Below are 14,247 nucleotides of genomic sequence, written 5' to 3'. Positions count from 1 at the left end.
TGCTTCTTCTTCTTCTTCTTCTTCTTCTTCTTCTTCTTCTTCTTCTTCCATCTCTCTCCTATCTCAGTATATATATATATATATATATATATATATATATACACACACATACATATTGTTACGAACGCCCGCACGCGAAGCACCTCGAACCGAAGAGAGAACTCGCGCGCGCGCGAACGTCGACGCTCAGTGAGTCGGGATGTTCGCCACGACTAAGCCCCGGCCGGAGCACGCAACGAAGACAACAGGCAAAAGGAAGAGGAAGAAATAACACGGAGACCATACGTTGGGTAGCGGAACTAACTTTTTCTTCTTTTTAGCAAGCAAACAAAACATTACATCATCAATACATGGCATAACATTGCGTAACAATAAATTCAATAGCATATAACAATAGCGCATGCACCATAATCAAAGGTTTACAATCATTACATAAGCAAGAGTTCGTACATCAAGTCCATTAAAAGTTCTTTTACTTCTTTGTTTTCTTTTCAGTTAAACAACATGTAACGAAGTTATTTCTTTTTTTCTCTTTTAAGTTAACATCACAGTTAACAGTTCTTTTAACACATGTAACGACAAGTACATTTTTCTTGGAAGAATATTTACACAAACCTTTACCGTAATAATTTCCTTTCTTTCAAAACTCTCACTATAATCCACAAAGTAGTGACCAGCTGACTACTACGATCTCTTGGCTGCCACAACAGTTCCATCCCTGTCCCTCTCTCTCTGAGACTCTATGCATTTCTGCTTACTCGTACCTGCTGACCATAGGCCCTCTCTCTCGGCCTCTCTCTGTCAAACTTATCACTCTTCATCTTCACTGGCTCTCGTTCTTCATTCAACTACTGGACATCTTCACTTCATCCAACTCCCTGGCCAACTGCCTTCGCCAACTGCTTGATCCCAACTCCGTACGCCAACTGCTTCGGCCAACTGCCTGTACCCAACTCGACTGCCTGTTACTAACTCCGTACGCCAACTGCTTGATGCCAACTCCCCTCGCCAACTGCTTGATGCCAACTGCTGCGGCCAACTGTTCGCGCCAATTCTTTGTTTATCACAAATACCGTAGCTTTACAGTGCTACCTTACCCCCTCCCAAAGCTGGGTCAGTCCAGTACAATTCCTCACTTGTTTTTCTGAACTTTTGGTGACCGGAAAGGGTCACCGATCACTCCTACGCTAAAAATAGCTGTACTTGTTCACAAGACAAAGGAAATACCATTATCCTCAACAGCCAGAATACGGTTTCAAAACCCAGCTCGGGAGATAATGATATAACATTAATTTGTATTTTCGGTGGTCGCATCAATATATATGTGTGTGTAGACAGACAAATATATATGTATATACACATGCAACATATATGTAAAGACATACATACATACATACATACATACGTTTAGTGTACATGAACAAAGGCACGAGGCCTAGTAGTTAGTCAAAACCGTGGCTACTATGCTCGGGGCGGGCAGTGCATTATGTTCTTGAGTAAAACATTAAAACATTTCATTACACGTTGTTCTGCAATCACTTCGACATTTGATATGTTGTACGCCGTGTACCAGCACAGGCAATGTCGATTTGGATGGAGAGAGTGAGCTAACGTACAACACCAGCATATACGACGCGAGAGTCCGCCATACATACATGCTCAGAGAAACAGAAATCTCACATACACACATCTAGACAAAGTGGGCAAGGTGGCAAATTGGCAAAAATTTTAGAGCATCGAACAGAATGTATTGCAGTGTTTTTTTCGGTCTTTCTAATCTCTGAGTTCAAATCCCACCGAGTACAGGTTTGCATTTCATTGTTTCCGCGTCAAAAATGAAACACCAATCAAGTACTGATATACTTATCTTACCCTCAGAATTTACTATCGTCAGCAAGATGTTGACTTGCAGAAAATAAAACGAAGGAAGTGGACGGTAAACCGTTTTCATATTATCCCACGAAAATTCCATAACAAGCGCCATAATAAAGACCTCACATTATTTCCGTTAATGAATCAATTTTTGATATACTCTATTTTCCTTTTTCATATGTTACTCTTTATTCGGGGAAAGATGTGTGTGTGTGTGTGTGTGTGTGTGTGTGTGTGTGTGTGTGTGTGTGTATTTATGTGTAAAGGCTAGAAGGCTGAAACTCCGAAATCACTATTAACCTCTTCTTGTAAAAGAATATATATATAATATATTTTATCTATTTCTTTAACAATTATTTTCGTATAAATCAGGTATTCGGGAAGACAACTAACACTCCTAAAAACTGAATTGCTATATTATGTTATCACCTTATGCAAAGTACATCATCATCCTGGCACATGTTGAGACCACTACCAGACGAAGGCCTCACCATTTTCTCTACACCAAATACGATTTAATGTTTTCTGCATCCATGTTTGGGCGCTAAAGAATTTAGCAAAAACTCTATTCCAACTTCTGCTCTTTCTCTCCTTTTTCTGGATGTGGTATCCACTCTCACATTTTTTTTCAGACCGGTATGATCTCAAAAATTCAATCATTTAGTGTTAATTCTTTATAATCAAAGAATACACACTACTAAATGATATATCATTCTTCATTGATAATCATGAAATATATCATATCTCCTTATTTGTCATTTACGTATAGAATATATGCCAATGATCAAATAACACTTGTCGAGAAAGTCTACCCCAGTTCAATTAATATATAAGGAACAACTCATACGGCAAACATTTTCTGTTCAATTCTTGGGAATGAGACTCTGGAGGTCTAGAAACGTTGGATATGGATTTAGGAACTATTTAAAAATAGTTAAAATGTATGTAAAAATATATGTGTGAGCATATGTATGCCAAACTATATACATTGCCTTGCAGGTAATTTGAACCTAAGATAAGATCGTTTGTAAGAAGTGTATACGCATATATATAGAGAGAAAAGGGAGCAAGGGAAAAGGCTAGGAAAAGGGACGTACGTCTATATAAATAACTTACTGTTAATAAAAGGCAGACGGCGTTTCGTTCCGTTACTTAATAGGTGAAAAAATGTATATAGTAAGCACACAAACGAAATGTAAAAGACATAATGCATATTGAGTGCACAAACGGACAGAAGACAGACACAGAAGGTCCCTAATTCTTAATCAGTTATCGACCAGATAATCACACAGCAATGTCTGTATCCTATGTCGATTATAACTACACTATCGTAATGTACCTGGTGGAAAATGATGTCTAGCTATTTATTTGTTATATGGTGGTCTTTCTACATGTTAAAGTGTATTTATCTTGATGTATTGTCAGTTCTTCTCTGACAGGTATCAGTGGGATATAGCCTTTTTTCTCGATCTGCTGTACATTGCGATCTACATTGTTCAGTATAGAATTATTTAATACAGTAAGATGTGATTTGAAGGTGATCTAGTTGCAATTACTCGCAGATTAGTAACCGTGTAGAGGATCACTCGTTAGATATCTTTAAGTTGTTAAATTGGACGACTTCACCTTGTTATTGTGCTTTGATATAACAATGTATTATTCTTTAGCATAGCAGGATATTCGAAACAAGTATCACGGAAAACACGCAACTGTAATTCACGGATGTTAGTGCTAATTACATTGTCGGATCGTATTAAGTATATGGGTGTGTACGAGTGTATAAATTCATGTGCTCACGCACACACACAAACACACACACACACACACGCACACACACGCACATACACACACGCACACACGCACATACAAGCACGCACACAAACACACACACACACACACACACACACACATATATATATATATATATTGCTTTAACTTATTATGTGGAGAGTATCGTTGCTTTAGCTTTATACTGTTGTCATTGTTATTGAAGTCTTATTATCATATTTACTGTGAATCTCCAAAGCTACCACAGGGAGCCATACTTTCTGTGTAAGTATCTTGTTTTGTTCATTGTGTATATTCAAACATGATTTTTTTTGTGACAAAGAAATGCGGTAGGCACCATTAATAATTATCTCCCGAACTAGACCTTATCTATTTCCTTATCCAAAGCATTTTCATAAGTTTGTTCCAAACGTTCATACTTGTTTTCAGACTTTTAGTTAGTCCTTATTTCATATCTTATGAGTAATATAAAGCTTTCCTTTTATAAGTATCAAGTACTTAGAAAAAATTGGGAATGTGCGTTGTTTATGATGTGCATGGATGTAGAGAAATATGTTCTATGTATCATAGGAAACATACAGGAAATATTGATTATATCTCATTATTATTATTATTATTATTATTATTATTATTATTATTATTATTATTATTATTATACACTAGTATTCCCGCCTCGGCAAAAATGCCGACAGTTTTATTAATGAGAGAAAATGGCACAATGAGGAAAACTATTAATAATTGTCATAATTTAGTAAATATATGTACACACAAAGAATTGAGACACTTGAAGAATAAGATGCAATGTCTTGGTTGAAAATATTACCCACATAATGTATGTTTGTGTATATACACTCACATATACACACGTATGTCATATCTTTCCCCTTCTCTCATTCTCTCTCTCTCTCTCTCACTCTCTCTCTCTCTCTCTCTATATATATATATATATAATATATATATATATATATATATATATATATATATATATATATATATATATATATATATATTCTCTCTCTCTCTCTCTCTCTCTTTATATATATATATATATATATATATATATGTGTGTGTGTGTGTGTGTGTGTGTGTGTGTGTGTGTGTGTGTCTGTGTGTGTATGTATATATGTATGTATGTATGTATGTATGTATGTATGTATGTATGCATATATATATATATATGTGTGTGTGTGTGAACAAGACACATGAGACAAAACATGTTAAAAAGACAGGTCGGTTCCTCTCCAATTTTTTGTAAATTCTTAAATATATCTCCTTCTGTGTATATATATACTACCAAACAAACATGATTTTCTTTGAACTCCCAATACTTTTTTTTGAATATTCTCTTGTAAACTGTTTTAAACATTTTCTTATTTTTATCAAAGAATGTATATATGTATTTTAATACTTCTGTGACAACCAGTACTTAACACAACAAAGCTTCTGCAAAGCTTTACATTTTACTTTTGACAATCTTTTTCTAAAAACGTGAAACCGGTCAAGTGAATAAATATCTTTAAAATTACATTTTCAAACCTTCTTTCATATATATATATATATATATATATATATATATATATATATATATATATATATATATATATATATATATTATGTTGTCTCACGTGAAATGTCACATTTGAAAAAGGAAACATTAAAATTGTTTTTTTTTTCTAATCTTAGAATATTTATTTATTTAATCAAAATATGATCTTTGTTCATTTATGACCTTCATCCAACGTTCCTCTGACGCATTTATTCCATCTCCAAAGAATTTGTCATCTTTTACACTGATAAACTGTTCGAATGCTTCAGTTACCTCTTCTTTATTTAAATATGTGTTTAAATATGTGATAATCAGTAAGAGAGATATCAGGAGAATAAGGAAGATGTGCTAAAATTTCATAATTCAGGTTTTGCATCTTTTGGACCGTAGCCTGAGAAGTGTGAGGTGGTGCATTATCATGAAGCAAAATTGGGCAATCTCTATTAACTAATCTGGGTTGCTTCTTTTTTAAAATTTTCATACATACAATCAATTTCCTGATAATAGGATGTTGCTGTTATAGTTTTTCCTTGTTGCAAAAACGAATAATGAATAACCCCCTTTGTTGATCACCAAACAGTGACCATCATCTTTTCAGGGTGCAACGGTGGTTTGGGGTAGAGTTTTGGTAATTCTTCTGCATTTAACCACTGTCCTGTCCTCCTGCTGTTATCAAAGAGTATCCATTTCTCATCACACGTAATGAGTCGATACAAAAATGCTTCTCTTTCCAACCGAAAAATCAACATGGAACACACTGTAAGGCGTCTGTTTCTTTGAATGTCATTCAGTTGATGGGGAACAAACCTATCCATCTTTCTGACTTTTCCAATTTTCTTCAAGTGTCGAGAAGCAGTTGCGGGAGATGTCTGAAGCTCTGAACCGATTTTTCGGACCGTTGTTCTCGGATTTCGTTTAACTAAAGCATTCAATTCATCATACTGAATAATTGATTTTGGTCTTCCTCTTGGTTCATTTATAAGGCTTTCATTTCCTGAACGAAATCTTTGGAACCATCTCTGAACAGTTCTGATGTCAACAGAATCGTTACCAAAAGCCCGCTTAGTGTTTCGTAGAGCTTCGGTGGCAGAGTGGCGTAACTTGTATTCGTACAAGAAAATCATCCCGTATTGTTCAGTTGTCAGCATTGTCATAAGATCTGTGGGTAGCAATTTTGAATAGTAGCATTGTCTAGAAAGAAAAAGAGTTAAGAGTAAACACAAGCATATACATCGAAACTCATTAAAAATCTATTTATAGATGAGTCATTAGAAACCCATTTAAAATACATTTCATGTGAGACAAACTTATATATATATATATATATATATATATATATATATTCAGGTGAATATGATACTTAAGTTGAGGCACCAGAATTTAGTACGGTATTATCCATATAATTTCAAAGTAAGGTGATTAAACTCAAAATAAGCAACAAGGATATTCAGAGGTAATGCTGTACGATCGTTTCATGCAACTCCATTTAATTGAACAATGTAATCATTACATTAATTTAAAATGCAGAGCAATCTTCAGCTGCGCAAAGACATAGAATTTAATTAAATTAGAACAGATGGCGGTAGGCTGGCAGAAACGTTAGCACGCCGGGCGAAATGCTTAGCGGTATTTCGTCTGCCGCTACGTTCTGAGTTCAAATTCCGCCGAGATCGACTTTGCCTTTCATCCTTTCGGGGTCGATTAAATATGTACCAGTTACGCACTGAGGTCGATATAATCGACTTAATCCGTTTGTTTGTCCTTGTTTGTCCCCTCTGTGTTTAGCCCCTTGTGAGCAGTAAAGAAACAAGATGGACACATTAGTATAATAATACCTAAAATCTCCAAGAAGTTAAGGAGATAGACAAAGAACATGTCTCCACTACAACATAGAAGTCAATAAATAAATTGTGAAGAAGACCCTACCTGCCACTGATTTTATTTGTTTTTTAATGGGGTCAGTTTTAATTTATAGACTAGTTTATCAAACCTTGTGTATCTAAGGTTGAGAAATTAAAGGGCATTATCTGTTAGGGGTAGGGTTGAGAGAGCAGACAGAAATCATTGTTGGTATAGTCATAAAAATCATGAGGTCTGATAAAGGAAAACTTAAAACAAGATGTTGACTGACAAGTTAAAACAAGATGTTGGCTGACACTAGCAGACCATTGATAATGAAACAGAGGAAGTCTTATCATGTAGTACTATAGTTAAATGTTTTAAAACAATGTTGATATATTGTATACAAATAAAGTTTATGGCTATTCAGAGGGTTATTAAAGAGAATATATAAACAAAAGGAAAGAAATTTACGGATACTTTTGAGTACATGCCAAACTTTTTACCACAATAGAGGGAGGGTAGAAACACCATAGAAAAAGGATATAAAATAGCCTAATCACTAGAATCATGATGAAGTATATATACGACTTAGTAACTTCAATAGAGAATATTTACATAAAATATGTAATAATTCAAGTATCTAAAATCAAAATTGTTTACTTAATTAGCTTGTAGCTATAATAACTGCAATCTAATATTAACTCTATTGGTGTTAATAAGCTAAATATGCTTTACTATAACATTAGTAATTAAGCTATTTTATTTCTATGGTATTCTGCCCTAATTGATTACTTTATTTCATTTCTTTATTAATTTATAATTAGCCTTTATTTATTCATAAAAAATTAAGCTAATCTTTGTATCTCTATAAATTCATACTTAGCTTATATAAAACTAAGCGCTTTGAAGAATGACAACGTTTTCATAATACTTAGCTATCGCAGCCAACGCCTTGCCAAGATTAGGGTGCTGAATGTGCCATCAGAAATATCCATTACCTGGTTAGTGGCGGCCGTCTTGGCAAGTTTAGAAAAATATGAAGCCACAAAATTGGAGCTCAAGAAACTACCTAAGTAAAACTGGTTAGGTATAGGTATGGAACTGACCTTGCAATGCAAGCAGGACCATATCGACCAGCTGCCCGATCTAAACGATCTGCCGGGTGGAACTCACCTGTCAGTGTTCATGGAGGGTAGAAAGCCAAGATTTCACAAATGTGGATCTGCCAACATTACAAATACCACAAGTCCAAAATCATAAACGAGTGCTCAAGACTCCTACACCTCCTCCCACACCCTCGCCCACACCCTCGCCCACACCCACTGCCAAACCAAGACAACGAAAGAGCCTACGGAAAAGCAAGTTTCTCCTGAATGCTCTTCCTCCCAAACCAATATCAACTGGAATGACATGGAGAAAGAAGAGCTAAACGATCAATGGTTCACAGTAACGAAAGCGGGTAGGCGGAAGAGGAGGAGAGTACATAGCGCTACTCCAAGAAATCTATAACTGAAATACAATTCACAACCACTTCAGCAAAAATAGCAAGAACGAAATCAACAACATCGAAAACAGCAACATCATCAACATCATGAAATTAAAGAAACCGAGAAACAACCGATTACAGAACTTCAAAAATATCCATCAGACTCTAGACCAAATGTATCCAACTATTTCACTATTATGAACAAGTGTAACAGTGAATTGATGGGTTTTGTAAATCAAGATAAAAAGTACAGAGACAGAGGGAAAAGAATTTGAGGATTTCATCCTTAAAACCGTCAAGGATAGACCCTGATTTAAAACGTCGTCAGAAGTTTATAAAACTGTGATGGAAAAATTCCCAGGAAGTGTGGGGATTAAAAAAAAGAATCTATTGATAAAAAGCTGTTAGAAGGGCCTTTTAAAACGTGTTCGCCGGTACTTTTAAAAGTGGCTGCCCTTAGTGAAACAAGGATCTCCGGAAAACACTCTCTAGCATCCATTTTCGAGGACTACGAGGTATTCTCATCTTCTGGTCTATCGGGAGCGGGTTGCGGTGTAGCAGTGGATAATGAATGAAACACCCATGTTTCTAGAGGTGAACTATTCAAACACCAAAGAAATCCTCTTAACACATGGCTATGATGCACCTCCACTACTTCTCTTCGTGATCAGAGATGCACATATCGTCAGACACTACGGGACATGCTCAACTAGTTAAGTGTAGTGTAGCAGTGTTACTCTGAAAATCCTCAGTTCTCCAAGTACGCCTATCTTCCTGGACCCGGATGGTAGGATGATGGTCCTGGACGTGAACGACAGCGAAGATGGCGCCTTTAGACGAGTGGCGGTTTATTCCTCAACAGGGACTGGAAGGCCAGACTTCTTCGGGCGTCTAGAAACATTCTTAGGAACATCTTGCACTTTAGTACTAGTGGGGGACTGGATTAGTATTTTGGACGCACGGAAGGACTGTGAGGATTTAGTACATAGTAGAAGTGGGTGTAAAAGCCACGAAAACCTGCTCAGGACTTTCCATCTTTCTGACACGTGTCGACAAGAAGCAATCAGAGTGGGTCATCCAGATAGTATTTAGATAGATTATTTGTTAGATCAGAGGATAGTGATAGCACTGGTTGTCCACAATTTAAATTGGTCGGCTACACAGATCACAAATGTGTGATATGCTCAGTCGATTTAGATAGGACCAGTAGATAGGGACTCGGTTACTGGAAGTTGAATGCGTCCTTACCGGCTCGCAAAGACTACAGGGACCGGATTAGCGAACTAGTTAAGAGGCATTTGACGGGGTTTATCGTCATCAACCGGTGGTGGATCGCTCTGAAGACAGATTAGAGTAAAATCGATAGCGTTTAGCAAAGAGTTAGCAATTGAAAGAAATAGATTAGAGGGAGAACTAGTTAGCAAACTAGAAGAGGCTATTACTAAAGGCATCGCAACCGATGTGTTAGCGGCGAGAATGGCTCTTGACCATTTCTTTGGGGGTGAAACACGAAGGGTGCGTTGTCAGAGCTAAGGTCCGTGCGCTAAAACACGAAGGAAATAAAGCCGTCTGATGGGCCCAAACGGTAGAAACGCGACTTGAAAACAAAACCATGATCAAGTATTTGACGGATCGAGATGGACGCGTGCAACTCGGTTCTGATCAGATGTGTGCGGTTTTCCAGCAGCACTTGTGCGGATGCTCCGAGAAGGTAGCGTCGACGACAGTAGCGAACTTTACTTCGTACCTAGACGAACTAACACGGCTCTCGGTGACTGACATGAGATTCTGCGAAAAACCGATTACAGCCTCTGAAATACGAGATGCGATGAGCGATTGCACAAGTCGCAAATCGCCTGGTTTGGATGGTCTGCCCTTCGAATTCTATGTTTTCATGCCAGATTTGTTTGGCAGCCTCTTGGCAGATGTCTACAGCAACTGGCAGCAGAACGGAAGAATCCCTAGTGCTGTTAGCCGGAGTGTAAGTAACACTGCTGAGAAAGGACATCGACAATGAGGACGTGTTAGGGAATTTTCGGCCCATAAGTCTGCTAAACACAGAGTTTAAGATTTTGGCCAAGATGTTAGCGAAAAGGTTGGCGCTTGTCGCTGGTAGTCTGGTCGAGGAGGCACAAGCGTGCGCAATCCGAGCAGGTCTATCCACGACAGAGATTATAACTTCCACCTTATGCGATACATCGTAAAGATGGCTGGGACTAAAACTGGCTTCGGTGGGGCCCTGATCAATTTAGATCAGTCAAAAGCTTTCGATAGGGTAGATCATCGTTGCTTATAAGCCGTCCTTAAAGCGGCCGGTTTTGGACCCGTTTTTTTTTCAGAGGCTGGATTGCTACAATGCACAGCGCCACCTGCTCGGTAGTCAAAGTAAATGACTACCTGTCGAAACCGTTTCGTATCGCACGTTCGGTACGTCAGAGCTACCCGCTACCATCTCTTTTGTATGTACTGGTTCTGGAGTCACTGCTGCGGAAGCCGGAACATTTAAGAGACCTCCGAGGACTCGGGAGGCTAGCGTCTGCATATGCGGACGACGTCACCGTCTTGGTGTCGGATGCCGCTGAAATGGAGACGGTCGGCTCATTGTAAAGAAATCTGAGTCAGTTGCAGGGGCTAAAATCAATGCCGACAAGTCGGTGGGATTGCGACTGGGCACCAGGAGAGACAGGTCAATGCCGTCGGTCAGCGTCACCGGACGCTGGACTGACGGAGCAGTTAAACTGTTCAGGGTCCGGTTTGGTCCCGACGTCCAGGTAGATAAGAATTGGGAAGAGGTGATGAACAGGGTAAGCTCTCTTACCGAGAAATGGGCAGAGAGAAAGTTGTCCCTGAAAGCTCGTGCCGAGGTAGCGAATGCTTACTTCACCTCAGTCACTATTTATCGTCTGACCGTTGTGCCTTGCTCTAGTTACTGCTTGATTAGATTGGAGCGTATCCTGTTTATTTTCTTGTGGAAGGGACGCGTTCTAATTGTCAGGCGGTCGGTCTGCTGCCAACTTCCTTTGCGTGGCAGCTTAGGCATGCTATAAATATTAATGCGCAGACACGCACTCAGGTTATGCCACTTGCAGCAATTTCTAGTTGAACGTGTGTGGGTTCCGGTTGTGAGACACGCCTTTCCGTAGCTCGTCTCCTTGACGGAGCTGCAGTCCTGAGTAAACGATAGGCCAAGACTGGGCACCTGGCACTTAGAATGTGGTCAGACACTCGCTGTCCTCTACAAGGTGGGCAATAGGATCGGTGGATTTTCCACTTTAGAGATTTACAAAAGATTAGTAGCGAGGAAGTGCAACGACGTCCTCAGGGAGACGCTAGGCGTCGACGAAGACGAACTGGCAAGTCTATTCTGGAGGACTTTCCAGTCGGGGACTGTTATGGATAATTTCCAGATGTCTTTGGCCTGCCAGACGCTACCAGGAGGCGCTACCGCTACTAGATTAACTCTACAGACACGGATGTGCTGTCAGACGGGCTTGTCCGAGGTACTCGCAGAGCAACGAAACCGTTCTGCATGCACTCGTTCAGTGTCTGGGCATTGCCGACTCGTGGAGTTATGTCGAACAGCTGCTGTCGCGTGTGGGACAGACCCGTCTGTCGTTCGAATCTTTTAATGGGACTGGCAAGGCAGTTTTCCTTTGTCTGGTGGCTGTGGCGAAAGAGGTTATCTGGTGAAAGGAATAAGGACAGAAATATTCCTCACTTGAAAAGAAAAGTGAGGATGGAGAGGGAGGGTATGTCCTCGAGAGAATTTATGAAAAGGTGGGAGAAAATTGCGAAAATGGCAGGAGTACCACTTTCAGTGTAGACCTGTGAGTCGGAAGAAGTTAGAGTAGGCTCTCGTCCTTGGCATTCAAGGCGATCATGGATGGTGGGGTTTCCTTGATCATCCCTAGAGGTCCTCCTGAATCAGGGGAATCCTATCACGATCAATCTTTTAAGATCTTTTTCTAGTGTTATATACTATGTATATTTCCCTTCTTCTAATGTACCGTGTATACATTTTATTTTATCATTCCATTATATGTATTGTCCCCCTCCTCCTTCGCTTTGGTGGCAAATAAAAGAAATCATTATTATTATTATTATTTTATGTTTGTCTTTTGTTTTGCATTTGTACAAGTTGGATCCAAGTCTCACCCAGAGACCTCAAGAGACAACAAGTTAGAAGTTCATGTAGGTGTTATGCCTAGGGTACCATATATTTGGATTTGTACAGTTTTGTTCAAGTGAATGTTTAAGAAACCATAAGAAAATTATGTGTTTGCTTTAAAATTTGAGATCACATAGACAGTATTTTACGTAGGATATGGGCAGTTCCCATGAGCACTATCTTTTGAACTTCAGCCATTTTGGGGTTTCCTGGAATCTGATCTAAGTAGTAATCAGCCCGTTTCGCTGTCATTCCCAGGGCACCTATGACAATAGGTATTGTTTTCGTCTTCAGATTCCACATTTTGCTAATTTCTATTTCAAGATCTTTATATTTGCTCAGTTTTTGGTAGGTCTTGACAGATACGTTTAGATCGATTGGGACAATCATATCAATGAGGAGGCATGATTTTTGTCTGAAGTCTTTCAGTATGATGTCTGGCCTATTTGCGTCTATCTTTCTGTCAGTTTGAATGGTGAAGTTCCAGAGGAGTGCAATGTTATCATTTTCAAGTACTGGGGGTGGTTTGTGTTCCCACCAGTTTTTATCATGGGGCAAGTCCAGGTTTTTGCATATTACCCAGTGAATATATTGTGCAGCTCTATCATGCCTGTTGAGATACTCTGTAGGCGCAAGCAGACTGCACGTGGAGACAACATGATCGATGGTCTCATTTTGTTGTTGGCATATACGACATAATGGGGAGCTGCCGTTCTTTAATATGTTGGCCTGGTAGTTCTTTGTAGGTAGGCATTGATCTTGGGCTGCTATGATAAACCCCTCTGTTTCTGATTTCAAGCCAGAGGCCATTAACCATTGGTGGGTAAGGGCTTTGTCAATATCTGCATTATTCGCTCTCTTTGGGTATTTGCCATTGAGAGGTTTTCCATGCCATTTTTCAGTCATAATAGCTAAGGCAGCAATTTTAGCACGGGTTTTCAAGCGCTTAGCTTTTTCTGCAGGTGTTTCTAGTTCGTCTAATTCTTGAATTTGTTGCAATTGGAATTCACTTAGATATTCCTTTGCCTGTTTTGTTACTGAGTAAGATGCTTTCTTGCTTTCATATTTTAAGACAAGTTTTAGCATCCAGTCCTCAGAGTTTTTCAGATAGGTGTCTAGGCCAATTGTGGCTACCTTCATTGATAATGCCAGCTGTAAAAGTCCTCGGCCTCCTTCTTTTCTTGGCAGATAAAGACGTTCTATATCTGCCTTAGGGTGTTGCATTCTATGCATTGTCAACAGTTTTCGTATTTTTCTGTCAACATTACATACTGCAGTAATTGACCAGTTAACGATGTTGAAACTGTAAGTCACGACTGGTATGGCTAGAGCATTGATCGCTTCGATCCTGTTTCTCGCGTTCAGCTCTGTCTTCAGTATTGCTCTCACCCTGCGATAACATTCTCTTCTGATCCTTTCCCTCATCACTGAGTGCTTGATATTGTCCCCTTCAATTACCCCTAGGTATTTGTAGCTCTCCGCTGGTTCTAACTCTTTTATGACATTTTGCCGGTCAAGGTTCACATTAGATGTATTTGTCATTTT

General features: G+C 38.9%; 1 protein-coding gene and 1 pseudogene across 3 annotated transcripts in view; one reads left to right on the top strand and one right to left on the bottom strand.

Annotated features, from left to right (window-relative positions):
* The window catches only part of LOC106869681 (uncharacterized), a 64,898-nt gene that overhangs the window by 38,448 nt on the left and 12,203 nt on the right, over nt 1-14,247 (top strand). Inside the window, exon 1 of one of the 3 annotated variants that reach the window (XM_014915509.3) lies at nt 181-290. The exons of 1 other annotated variant lie outside the window; for it this stretch is intronic. The gene's annotated coding sequence lies outside the window, so the exon portion shown is untranslated. One more of the 3 variants, XM_014915508.3, reaches the window with a different exon arrangement.
* LOC149133372 (histone-lysine N-methyltransferase SETMAR pseudogene) lies at nt 5,776-8,235 on the bottom strand (annotated as a pseudogene).

This window comes from Octopus bimaculoides, chromosome 11 (genome assembly GCF_046866305.1).
Source record: "Octopus bimaculoides isolate indiv1 chromosome 11, ASM4686630v1, whole genome shotgun sequence".
NCBI classification, from domain to species: Eukaryota; Metazoa; Mollusca; class Cephalopoda; order Octopoda; family Octopodidae; genus Octopus; species Octopus bimaculoides.
This window is presented reverse-complemented; position numbering and strand designations above follow the sequence as displayed.